The sequence below is a fragment of the Herpailurus yagouaroundi genome, unplaced genomic scaffold, assembly GCF_014898765.1.
Source record: "Herpailurus yagouaroundi ecotype Mexico unplaced genomic scaffold, PumYag 197, whole genome shotgun sequence".
Classification (NCBI taxonomy): Eukaryota; Metazoa; Chordata; class Mammalia; order Carnivora; family Felidae; genus Herpailurus; species Herpailurus yagouaroundi.
This window is the reverse complement of record NW_024412428.1, coordinates 5,418,200-5,432,241: the sequence shown is the minus strand read 5'-3', so window position 1 is coordinate 5,432,241 and position 14,042 is coordinate 5,418,200.

Genomic DNA, 14,042 nt, shown 5'->3' with positions numbered 1-14,042 from the left:
GTGCCAGTACCATACTGTCTTGATGATTACAGCTTTGTAATACAGCTTGAAGTCTGGGATTGTGATGCCTCCTGCTTTGGTTTTCTTTTTCAGGATTGCTTTGGCTATTTGGGGTCTTTTCTAGTTTTGTACAAATTTTAGGATTGTTCTAGCTCTGTGAAGAATGCTGGTGCTATTTTGATAGGGATTGCATTGATACGTAGATTGCTTTGTGCAGTATTGGCATTTTAACAATATTTGTTCTTCCAATCCATCAGCATGGAATATTTTCCTTTTTGTGTGGTGTCTTCTTCAATTTCTTTCATAAGCTTTCTATAGTTTTCAGTGTATAGATTTTTCACCTCTTTGGTTAGGTTTATTCCTAGGTATTTTATGTTTTTTGGTGCAATTGTAAATGGGGTCAATTCCTTGATTCTCTGTTGCTTCATTGTTGGTGTATAGGAATGCAACCTATTTCTGTGCATTGATTTTATATCCTGTGACTTTGCTGAATTCATGGATCAGTTCTAGCATTTTTTGGGGGGAATCTTTTGGGTTTTCCATATAGAGTATCAGGTCGGCTAAACAGATGATGTTTTTTAATATATATCAAATTCTTTCAAAAATTATTTTGATACCCTAGGGTGGTATTCAAGGTGATGCTAAGGTTGTCTATTGGATTACCCATCTGTTTCCTTTACTAGAAGAAATGCATTATGTGATTGGAGACTTTGGCTGGCTGATTAATCACTGTGGGTGCCTAGAATAGCACCCACATACAATAGGTATTCAATTTGTTCAACTAATGAATAAAAGGGAAAACTTCTGGCTGTCTTCTGTTATTTTAAGAACTTCATATGGTGGATTGTATAAGTGGGGATACTGGTTTAGGTTTTCTCCTGTGCTTCTTAAGACAACTATGCATGGGAACTACAAGGACTGAACATAAGAATATTCTGACATTTAGGGTTGGTCAACATTATTACCCTTTGCAGCCTGGTGAAGTAATAACCTACCCATCTGTGGAAGTATTTAGATTAGAGGAGCATCCATCAGGGAATTCCTTCTTATAGAAAAGAATTAGAAGTGATGACTGTGGTAAGTAGAATAATGACCCCCAACAATGTCTATGTCCTAATTCATAGAACCTTTGAGTGTTATCTTACATGGCAGAAGGCATTTTATACATGTGAAGAAGGTAAGGACCTTAAAATGGGGAGATTATTCTGAATTATAGAGGGAACAATCTAATCACATGTCCTTAAAACCAGATAATGTTTCCTGGCTGACGTCATAGTCAAAGGATGATGTGAATAACAGGTAGAGAGGCACAACATTTCTGGCTTTGAAGAAAGAGGAAGGGGGCTATAAAGCAAGGAATACCTTCTGAAAGGTAGAAGAGGCAAGAAAAGAGCACCCTGCCTCCATACATAGCCTCCAAAAAGGAACTCATCCCTGCTATCACTTTGACTTTTATGACTTGTGTTGAGTTTTTGACTTCTGTTGGAATTCTAATGTACAGAACTGGAAAATAATAAATTGTGTGTTTTAATCCATTAAATTTGTTGGAAAACTAATACAACAACCTTTAAGGTTATTTTCTAGATCTAAGGTTCCGTAATGCTAAATTGCTGGAGGAGGGACTGGATTAGAACCAGGAAAACAATTCCAAAGATGAGGGTTATTAAACACGGAGGTGGTTTATGGAGTAGACTGTGAAATCCCTATCTCCAGTGAGTTGAAAGATCAGAATGGGTCAACATGATCTGTCGAGAACTCAGCCTAAATTTCCATTACCCAAGAGTTCTGGGGGATAGGCTAGGTGAATTCCTATTCCCTGGAGCCTATAAAAGGGCCCAGAAGTGAAAAGAGGCAGGGTTTCTATAAGATTGGGGCAACTGCATTCATTCGTCCGTCCATCCATCCATCCATCCATCCATTCATTCAAATTGCCTTTAAATGGAATTTTCCTTCTGCATACTTTGGATTTTAGGTGAAAATGTCCAAACTGAAGCAATTTAAAATCTCTATTTCCTATTTGGAATGAAATGTAAAATTTCACATGAACATATACATAAATAACACAGCGATTGATTTTATGCCTAAATGAGCCTGCCATTTGAGTGACTGAGCAAAGCTGTTCATTTGCATCCAAGGGTCTGTTACAATAGGAACCATTTTGATTATATCTTAAATTTAAGAAAACTCCCTCTTACCTCAGGGGAGTGCAAGCCTTTGTCTGCAAATCAGTTTTCACACAACCAGAACCCTCTTCAGGAATCTGTTCTGACTTGCCAACTAAGGCCCCCACAGAGAGGGAGAGAATAACTACAGATTTCACTTAAAACTTGCCCACGTCTACACTTTTGTGTGTCAAGGAAGTCAGTGAATGTGCCTAAGCAGTGCCTGTAAGGTCCTGCTCTTTCTTCTTCTACTTCTTCTTCTTCTTCTTCTTCTTCTTCTTCTTCTTCTTCTTCTTCTCCTTTTCTTCTTCTTCTTTTGGTTACATTTGTTTTGGAAAGTGAAATGTAAATTCAGCTGGACTGCTGCTAATTCCAGGAGGAGCTGGTAATCATATATGATGTGAGGGTTCTCTCTGAAATGATCAGTAGCATTTTGACTAGACTCATTGTCTCAAGAGTCAACCTCTCTTCCCATGTGGCACAGTTATGTTGTCTATGTCTGTTTGAGGGGAGGTGGAGAGGGAGTGGAGGCAGTGGGTAGCTCCCTCCTTTGCCTCCTTTGCACCATTAGCATTTCTCACCTGTCCTTGTGTACCAGTTGAGTGGTATAGAATCTAGCTTTGCATCAATGAGGCCACTTCACCTTGGAGCTGCTGCACCTATGCTTGAAAATCTGTCGGCCAGGAGCCATCATTAGGATGAGCTGGAGGGTGGCCTTCAAACGAACAGTTACCCTCCCCAGAATTCCTGGACCTTGGATGTTAACCCCATTTCATCCAGAGGAAACTGAAGATCAGAGAACTATAGAGTCTTGTTTTAGGTCACCTTCTGACTTCTGGTCCAGTGTCCTTTATGCTTCAGAGCACTGTGATCCAACCTGGTTTCAAACAGGGCTGAGGCTAAACATCTCAGAAAGAGATCTAGTATCTTGGTTGAGAGTACAACCTCTGGAGTCTAGGAATGCTGGGTGTGAATCCTGTCACCTACTGGCAATGTGTCTTTTGGTAGGCAACTAAACCATGAATTTCCCCACCAGGTCAGAATTTGGTCTAATCCCTGGTAACCCCAAGAAGGACTGGGGTAATTTTTATTTTGTAACCAGCCGATTAGATGGGAGCAGAAAACGGTAACTGGCTGTGGCTCCCGAGGAGTCAGAAATTAACTGAGATCCAGAATATTAAGAGGCTCGATATTTCTTGCTCACCAGACAGAGTTCGCGGCCTGACATTCTTACCAGCTACACCGGACACCCCAAGAACTCTCATACTCCACTATCCCCAAGACTATTAGACCCGTATGACCACCAAACAACCACCTTTTCTGAGCCGGCTTAAGTTTCGAGATCTTTTTTCCGTCGTATTGTTTCTTGCCAGGTTTCCAGTCCGAAGGCTGGGATCCCCCGCGTTGCAGCCAGGGCCAGAGGTGCCCATGGTGCAGAACACGCTGTCCTCAGGCCCGTGGCTCGGCGGGCTGCAGAGACAGCACGCACCCCGAACCTCAGACCCGGCGAAGCTCTGGAGAAGTCGGCGGCGCGAAGGTCCGGTCGGCGGTGGGCGGGTGAGAAAAAAAGGCGCAGGGGACAGAAACCTGACGCTTCCGCCCTCTTCTGCGGTCTGCAAGCGGTGATCCGAGGACGGAGCGTCAGCACACCCAGAGCGCGGCTCACATTTGGGAGCATAGGGCTAAGACACGCGCGACCGTCGGTGTCGCCCGGCCGAGCGGACAACGGCGGCCCAGGAGGCCCACCTCCAAAGCTCCGGCAGTTCAGGGTCTAGCCCTTGACGGTGTGCGCGTGCGCGCCTTTGCGTGAGCGTGAGCGTGTGCGCGTGCGCGCGCGGCCTCCTAGCCGAGGCTCAAAGGCCGCCGAGCCGCGGGTGCGTCGGTGGCGGGCGCGGCCCCGAGTCCGGCTGGAGCGCGCGCTGGGCGCAGTCCCCCGAGCCGGCCGTGTGGTGTGACGCCAGGTTGCGGACCCGGCCGCCCGCGACATCCCTGTCCCGCACTTCGTCCGAACTAGCGCACCGGGGCCCCCTGCGAGCCCTCTGCAGAGAAACGCGGGCGCGAGAGAGGTAGTGGCTGGGCGCTCTGGGGACACGGCAGCGCCGGCTGGGTCACTTCAAGTCCGGTGACTGGCTGACGACCTGGCCTCCTGGCACCCACTTCATCTGTGAGCGGGGCGAGTGCCAGCACTTCTCTCACGGGGTTGTTTGTGGCCGGGGCTGGGGGAAGGGCGAGAAGCAGAGAGGATGGCTTCCCGCATCACCGGCCACTGGGAAAAGCGAGCCCTGCGTTCGTTCCGTGGCAGCTTGTGTTGTCGGTGCTTGTGTTCCCGCTTTATCTCCCTATTTGGAGGGTCAGCTTCTGGAAGGCTGTACAGGGGACAGCTTTACTTTCCCAGAGGCCCTTTACGAGATTTGCTCTGTTTTTTTGTTTTTTTTTTTTTGTTTTTTTTTTAAGCTACGCATTGCAAAAATTTCTTCTTAAGGCCGTATATTCCCTATAATGTATTATTTCCACTAATTATCGTGCTAGAGGAAACGAAGGCAATCAATGGTGTATGTATGAGAAGACTCATCGGGCAAGTATTAAATGGTTGCACAGGGGCACCAGACACCCAGACACCCAGCACTGTTGCATGAAGAACCATAGGAGCAAAAGTTCACCTCTTTTCGGGATCATGGTTGAGTCTTCAGGTATTTCCGGTTAAATCTTGGGAAAGAATGTAGATTTGTGATTAGGCGGGCCCATTTTACATCTTAGAAGCAAGACTGATGGATTACTTAGATGCTGCGTTTTAGGAAGTACAAGCCCATTGTGGCAGGCTGAAAAATGCACCCCACTCCCTAAGATAGCCACATCCTAATGCCTGGAACCTGTGAATGTTAGTTATCTCATTTAGAAAAGAGTTCGCAGCTGTGATTAAAAAACAAAAAGGCTCTCGAGATGGGAGAGGTTATCCTGGATCAGATGCGTGGGCCCTAAATACAATCCTTTAAGAGGGAGGCAGAGGGAGATTGGACACAGAAAAAAGAGAAGAAGGCCATGTGAAGACAAAAGCAGAGATTGGAGTGGTATGGCCACAAGCCAAGGAATGTTGGCAATCAGAAGCTGGAAAGGGACAAGGACCAGATTCTTCCTTAGAGCCTCCAGAGGGAGCAAGGTGCCGTGTGGACACCTTGATTTTTGGTTCACTAAAACTAATTTTGGATTTCTGGCCTCGAGAGCTGTGGGAGAATACATTTCTGTTGTTTTAAGCTACGAGGTTTGTGGTAATTTGTTACTGCAGCCACAGGAAACGAATACTTAGCATTGATTCAGAGAACTGATAGATCTCTGAATCCATACAACCTGGAGTTCATTGATACTGGTTTTGTCCTATTTTCCCTCTGTGTCATTCTTGACTTTGTGTTTGATGATACAGAGAATGAGTTAGTGACCTTGAGTAGGGTGGCTCCAGCCTATCTATCCAGGTTTTGCCGGGAACCAAAATCAGTTTGGTGTTGTTTGTCAGGGATAGGAATATAAACCGATAATGTGCCTATCAAGGTCACAAGGTCAACATTAGCCTATCAGTGTCAGTGTTGGCTCCAGAATGTTGAAGTTAATTGCTCGCTCTGGCTCTCCATGCACTGTGAGAATTGGATAAGCTTCATAATCTGTGTGTGGTTATAAGGCGAGCCAAGTGAAAAGAAACAAAAGGAAAAAAACTTGGCTGTATATGTTTAGCATTGTGGGCAAATTTGTGTTGTACTGGGTTTAGAAATCATAACGTATAAAAAAACCCATGAAGTCAAGACTGATTCAGGAGCCTGGCTCTAATTCTAGCTCTCCCTTTTTAGGCAATTTACTTAACCTTTCTGGAGAGATGAAATGAGATGTAATAACAATAAATATTATTTAATCAATGTATATGTATCAGAAACTGGGCTGAATGCTATACATATTCAATCTTAATATTTGTAACAATTCATAGCAATAGCTTATCTTCAGCATATAGATGAGGAAATTGGGTTTCAGAAAAAAATTAAGAAAACTTGCCCAAAGCTGCAAAATCAGTGGCTGGGCTGGGATTTGGACTCAGGGATGTGTTATTTCCAAGTACATACTGTTAATCACTATTGAGTAGTTCTTACATGTAGTCAGTGGAAAGGTGCATCATTATGCATCATAGAGTCTTTATTGATGTCATTATGATTTTAATTTCAGACCATCAAATGTCAACACAATCTCTAGATTCTTCTTCCTAGATTCAGTGTTGGAGGTCCTTACTCTGGCCCCAGTAAACCAGTGAGGAGGATTTCTGGGGGTAAGGGCTTTGATAATATATTTATTTTGGGAAAACCAGCTCAGATCCTACTCTATCAATAAAGATTTCTCTACCCACTACTTACAGTGGTGAACTGTCGAGACCTAAAGATTGCTATAGCCACAGGTTTGGATACCAAGGACGTTTCATTCGCTAATGATTATCCTAAACAGTTTATAATTTCTTATTTATTTTCTCATTTAACTCAAGTTACCCAGGAGTGCATTTTTAAAGTTTCTGAACATTTGAATTTAATTTTTTTAACATGTTTATTTATATTTGAGAGAGAGACAGAGTGTGAGTGGCGGAGGGACAGAGAGAGACGGAGACGCAGAATCCGAAGCAGGATCCAAGCTCTGAGCCATCAGCACAGAGCCCGACGTGGAGCTCAGACCCATGAGCTGTGAGATCATGACCTGAGCTGAAGTTGGACGTTCAACCGACTGAGCCACCCAGGCGCCCCTGAATTTATTTTAAGCTGCAAGTCTTAACAGAGCTCCAAATGTGGATTTTTTTTTCCAAAGTATTACAGATTCAACTGCTGAACCATTGGCTAACACCTTACAAAGTGTGAGTGAGGGGTGGGGATAAGGAGACAGTGATGGAGTGAGGAACAGCCACTGTAACAGTGTGTTTGTTCTCAGGGTCACTACTGTGGTCAGTGGGAACTCCATTCCACCGGGAATGTTCCACATGTCTTCTTGAACTACTTGTTTGAAGGATACAAGTCTGCTTTTTGCCAGTGGTAAAGGTTTGCCCTTAGCGGGGGCATGGTGGCAGGGTCTGGGGAGCAGAGGAAACAGCATTTCTCCCATGTTTCTAGGTAGAGTTTGAACAGACCCGTGGCCTTCCACTTCAGCTTCTGAGAAGGCTCTGAGGCGGAACATGTACAAGTACGTTCCCATTTTTAACAAGTGTTGAACACCTGCCAGTTTTCAGGCACACTGCGTGGCATTGGAGATAGAATGTTGAATTAGACACGGTTCTTGTCCTTATGGGAATTACGGTCTGTGAGGTATCACATGCCACAGTTTATAGGCAAGGAGGTGAATTGAGTGTGTACGGACCCGAAAGTTGTTCAATGTTTAATCTAATTGGAACATGGAGGGTGAGAGGCAAGATTAGGTAAGTAACCAGGGGTCAGGTCATAGAACACTCTTGTTAAGGAGCTTGGACTCCATTTTGAGGGCAGTAGTGTTTTTGTTGTTGTTTGTTTTTTAACTTTTTTAAAACATTTATTTATTGAGAGACAGAGAGAGACAGAGCACGAGCAGGGGAGGGACAGAGAGAGAGGGAGACACAGAATCTGAAGCAGGCTCCAGGCTCCGGGCTGTCAGCATAGAACCCGACATGGGGCTCGAACCCACAAACCGCAAGATCATGACCTGGGCCAAAGTCGGATGTTCAACCGGCTGAGCCACCCAGGTGCCCCAAGGGCAGTAGTGGTTTTAAGCAGAGTGGCATCGTATTTGTATTTTGGAAAGAAAGAAGCATTGTGGTATAGAGCATAACTAGAGGTGGGAGGGTCTTGCAACAGTGCAGGAGAGGAACAAGTGGCTTACAGTAGCCTTTTGGCAATGGCTAATGGGAAGGTATTTAAGAGGAAATTGTTTATAAGTTAGATGTGTGGAGAGTAAGCTGAAGGATGTTTGGTTTCTGGCAGCAGGATAGATTGTAGAAACCATTTCTCGACTTAATAGAAAATGTAAGGTGGAATAGATTTAGGGTGATTTGAATTTGGGCTTCTCTCATGGTTATGATGATCACCTGGGTGTTGAAGAATGGATGGGCTCTAGCAGTAGGAGGGCTTCAAATGAGAAAGAAAGGGAACCAGGACAGAGTTATGCTGACCATTGATATTTAGGAGATGGGCAGAGGAAGAGGATGCTGCCAAGAAGCGACATGGGTTCTAAGAAGGTTCTATCAGAACTTCTGACAAGTAGGACATTGGTGATCTTTGCAAGCAGTTTCTGTGGAGTGGTGGCAGCCAAATTTCATTAAGTTGAATGGTTCATGGGAGTTGATGAAGTAAGGTTGGCCGGTATAGACATTGCTTCCAGGACGTTTGTCCTCATATCAGTTCCTTAGAGCTGTTGTGTCCTGAAGTTTTGTGTCAGTTTCTTGGAGCACAACAAACCGGATGGCTTCGAACAACAGAAATGTGTTCTCACAGCTCTGGAGGATGCAAGTCTGAGATCAAGGTGTCCATAGACCTGGGCTCCATCTGAGATTCTGAATAGAATCCTATCCTGCCTCTTCCTGGTTTCTGGCAGTGGCTGTCATTTCTTGGTGTTCCCTTGCTGGTAGATATGTCACTTCAGTCTTCCTGTCCATCATCACATGGCATTCTCTTTGTGTTTCTGACTTTATATGGCATTTCCCCTCTTATAAGGATACCAGTTCTGTTGGGTTAGGATCCACCTAATGACATCATCTTAACTTGATTACATCTGCAAAGACCCTATGTCCACATAAGGCCATGCTCTCAGATACCAGCCATAGGCCACCAACATATCTTTTTGAAGGACATAGTTCAATCCATAGCAGTCTTTAAAGGGGAGGCTGGAAGGAGCATGCTTAAAGTAAAAGTACAGACTAGAGAATACTAGGAAGTGAACTGAAGGCAAATTTCCCTACATAACAACGGCCAGTCCTCACCAGAAAGGTAGAATTTCAGTTCAGAGTTTACCAGCCCATTCGTCTGTCTTCATTCTCCTTCATTATTCGCATCAGGTCTCACAACCCAGGTGACCCCCATTGCCCTTAAGTGGTTTTACCTTCTCTTGGTCAGATCTTTCTCCAAGTTTCACTTCTAAAGAGTTGACATGGACCACTTTGTGTCCTAAGGCTGACAGTTAGGTTCGTCCAATGCAAGTATACTGCTGGTTTTCCCTGTAAGGCGAGCGCGCTGTGTTCCTACCTTTTTGTGGTCAAACACATAGACACTAAACCTTGAGCCTCATGAGTTTTAAACAAGTGTGAGAGCATCCTAAGAAAGCTAGCATTTTTGTTGTTTTCCATGCACAGTTTCAAATTGGAAATTGCCTTGCGTCTTGCTGTGACTTGGAAGTGAACGCTTCTGTACAGGGAGGTCACTGCAAAAGTGAAGGGACGGTAGAGTGTTTTCTGGCCCACCCTCTCTGATTCCCTTGTGGCACCCTCTTCTGGTTCTCCCACCCTCCCCAGTTTTCTTCACTTTCATGGTTGGCAAAGAAAGTACATGTGTAAGTAATTTTTTGAGATGCCAGGAGCTGTGATGGTAACCAGGGCACCAAAGATGAGTAAGCCAAGCTTTATCTTAGGGAGGACAATGTGATCAGTCCTTAGGATGTCCTACAGTTACCCACCAGGTACCTTGGAGAAGAGATGGTGACAATGCCTGGGGACCCAGAGGCTGGAGGTGGAAGCTCCCTATTCTTTGTGTCAGGGGATTCTCTTAAAATGCCCCTGATTCAGAAAATGAGCACCTTGATTGGTACTAAGCTCCTTGGCTGCTAAAGCATCAGAGACACCTGACCCCTTGACAATTGTTATGGGTTGAATTGTGTCCTTCTCCCCCCCCCCCCCGCTCCAATTTGTATAATGAAGTCCCAATCCCTAGTACCTCAGAATGTGTCTATAATTGGAAATAGGGCCTTTGAAGAAGTAATTATGTTAAAATGAGGCCTTTAGAGTGGTATCCTTTGTCAAAAGAGATTAGAATCCACAGAGAGCCACCAGCATGTGTGTCCACAGAGGAAAGACCACGTGAGAACACAGCAAGAAGGTGGCCGTCTGCAAGGCAAGGAGAGAGGTCTCAGGAGAAACCACCTTGGACTCCTAGCCTCCAGGACTGTGAGAAAATAAGATTTATATCATGTAGTCTGTGGCATTTTGTTGGGGCGGTCCTACCGAACTAATATGAGAATGGGCATTAAGTCTCCCGGTGGACAGTCTAGGAGGGCGGCCTGCCTCGCAGTCAGTTTCTCTCCACTGTAACCCATCACGTGGTCGTGGCATCCTATCGAGAGCTGATAAGGGACTCGAAGCTGGGTGTGGTGTGGAGGAGCATATGGGGTCGAGCCGCTTTATCTCTTCCTCAGTGTGTTCAAGAGGTTGCCTTCCGCCACCTGGGCTTACGTTACACTTCGTCCGGTTACAGGATTTGCTATAAGTGATGTTCCACTTGAAAAATACAGACTTAGGGGATGGAAGCTAACTCTGTTTCAAAGTGCTGGTTTCCAAGTGCAACGAACTCATGAGATGTTCCCCTTCAGGTTCATCCAGGGAAGCAAACCTTCCACATTTGAGACGAGGGTAGTGACTCAGAAGCAAGCTGTCATGGCACATGAAGGGCTGACATCACTTCATCAACTGACACTCTGATGACTTAAATGTGGTGGTAGGAAGAGATTAAAACCATATATTCACATGTATGTAATTCCCCTGGGAATGATGAGGCACAGGAAGGGAAGGACGAAAAATAAACCACTTTGTGTGTGTGTGAAAGAGCCATATATTTGTTCTGTCCATCAGTGGCAGATGGCCTTACAGAGGAATATGGCCTTCTCGTGAGCCATACAAGGTACTTATCAATAAGATACTTATCAATAAGCCACACAAGATACTTATCAATACAATGTGCTTATTTGTTCATTAACTGAGCAAACTCATACTGCACTCCTTCTTGCTAGATCCAAACACAAAGCATGAGACAGTCTCAGCCCTGGGGGAAGTCAGTGTCTGGCCTGGTGATCAGACACGTGTACTGAGAAATCATAACCAGCTGGCAGTGCTGACGTAGAGGTAGGGGCAGAGTGGAGAGGGCCACAGCGAACAGCGGGAAGATCAGGGAAGGCTGCAGAGAAGAGGGGACATCCGAGCGAGGGTTTGCCAAGGGAGGGCAGTATTAGGTGGTCTGTACCTGTGGAGGAGTCCGGTGTGAAGGGGCTCCATGTGCTGAGGACGGTTCAGTGTCTTGATCCTCACGTGAAAGGACGGAGGGACAGGACGGAAGACCAGATAAGGGGCCAGTTGGTGAAGGGTCGGTGTATTCTGTTAAAGACTCTGTTCTTGATCCCGTAGGCCATGGGGAGCCAGAGAATTTTGACTTGAGAGGCGGAATATGCAAACATGATGGCCAGACCTAATTTAACAGTAGAAACCTGACCACTATCTGCAGCAACTAGCCCAGGAAGCCAGCCCAGTATCTACAAGTCATACTTGTGGGAAGGCAGACCAGTAACAGCCCCGGAAGCCAAACAGGAACTACTGTATCAGTTGGCCCCCGGATGACCAGGCTTTGATTCATAACTGAGAGCTGCAATTTTTGTGTCCGCTTCCACTTTAGGACCAACTGGGGAAAAGCCAAATGTGCACGCCTAACAATTGCATAGGATGCCTACTTTTTGGAAGCCCGCCTACACATCCCCATGTCAACAGCCTTGAGTTGGGGCACACCTAGAGCCATCCCTCTCCTCCACTGTGAAAATTTATCACTTTCCTGCCTGCTTTTCAGCCCTGCCAAAGTGCGAGTGATGGTGGGTGTCTGCCTTGCTAGAGCAAGCTCAGAAGAAATGGACTTTGCCTGTTCTCATTTGGTTGGTCTTCATTTATTTCCACAGAATCCAGGGAAGACAACTCGGACAGTATTTGGAAAATTGACTAGAAGTTGAAGAGACAGTTGGCTCCTGTAGTTACCTTGGCCATGGGCAGGTCACTTCTGCTGAACTAGTGACTGTCTTTTGCTTTTTTTTTTTTTCCCAGTTTGCTTTTCCTGGCTGGTCCAGAGAAGGGATCAGTGCCCTTGACTTGAGGATCAAAGACAGGACCCAAGTACCCTCCTCTCCAGGAGATAAGTATTCTCATCAGTGATGCTATAGGTCAGGGCTAAGGAGAGAGACTTCCAGGCTAGCCTTATGTGAAGCTATGGCTTGGGGACCATTTGCTCATACACTTGAGCAATGATGTCTGATATTGAATTCCAGGTTGCTCCCTGCTCTGTTCTAATTTAGTACTAAGACTTTAGCAAAGTCTATACTACAAGGTAACCTGGTATCACCTGTTTTTTGTGGAGTGGGGGGAGGTGCCTGTTCCACTTTAGGAGGTGATAACAGCTGTCCAGCATGAAGGAGAAGCCCCTCAGCACTTGGCCACCCCATAGCCCAGAGGACTCAGGATATACTTATGATTTGCTCATTCTCTTTCTTCTGTTATTTTAGTCATGTAATCTTATGAACAGCAGAAAACCTCAGTGTTCTTATAATCATTGATTTTGACTATTTCAGCAATCACTTTTTAAAAAAAAATTGATTTGAGGCAGGGGAGCAGAGAAGGGCAGAGGGAGAGAGAAAGAATCTCAAGTAGGCTCCATGCCCAATGTGGAACCCTGGCATGGGGCCTGATTCCATGACCCTGGGATCATGACCTGAGCCGAAATCAGGAGTCAGATGCTCAACCTACTGAGCCACCCAGGCGCCCCATATTTCAGTAATCACTTTTGTTTATATCAACTCACATAAAGTGTGAGGTGTTTTTGTTTTTTTTTTTTTTTTTTTGCAAATTAGAAATTCTCATTATCTGAACGGCTTAATGAGTATGCCCGTACATTTTTACCTATATGTTATATTTCCATAGTGAAATGTAAGTTGGATGCGTTAACGTGTTTATTTCAAGATTTTGGGTCTTTTTGTGGGTAGTGCCCTAGAAATATCACAGCTTGGAGGATCATGAGTTGAGCAGCCACGATTTCATGTTTGTATGTGTTACGTATGCTCATGAGCATTATCTAGTCATGTGATTGGAGATGGGAGCTGGCTTGGAAAAGGACAAAAGGTTTGCAGAGTCCACGTTGTCTGCTGGTGAGTGGCATGGGGTTGCTGGAAGTGGCCTGGGAAAGCTTTCCTTGCACCCGTCATGGGGCTCTCCACTGAAGCTGTCCTGTAGATCACTCTATGATCGTGTCTAAAACAACGGATCACATATAAGAGGTGCTCAAAATACGTGGTGATGAACGAGAGCTTATAGCTCCCCTGTGGTCTGCTCTGGTTTCTTTCTTAGGAAACCGGGTAATTCCAGAGCCTTCCAAACAGTATGTTATAAGATATGTAATATAGGATACATACCTATGGGAATATCATAATGGAAAAGCATAATACAGAGAAAAATCAAAAGAAGTTACGGAAGTGATGTGTTTTCTAAGTTTTCTGTGTGTACTTAAGCATCTTGCATCCTGTAAAAATGTCACAAAATATCTGTGTAGAATTTCAGATTCACACATATTTAATTAAAAAGTAGTTCACTTGCACTTACAACTTTGCCCAAAATGCAATTTAGAATTACTCTGCTGAATACCAGGACAGCCTAACTTAGGAAAACGTGATAGTATATTTGTTCAACAGAGAAATTTTATTTTTTTCAGCATTTCTTTGAACTGTCCTTTCATATTATATAGTGTTTAACCTTATTCAGGAGAATGGACTGTTTCTTTTAAGGTCAGCTCACTCACAAATTCCTGTGGGATACTTACTGTATATGCCCTATGAATAGTTTTATGTATGTATGTATGTATGTATGTATGTATGTATGTATGTATGTAT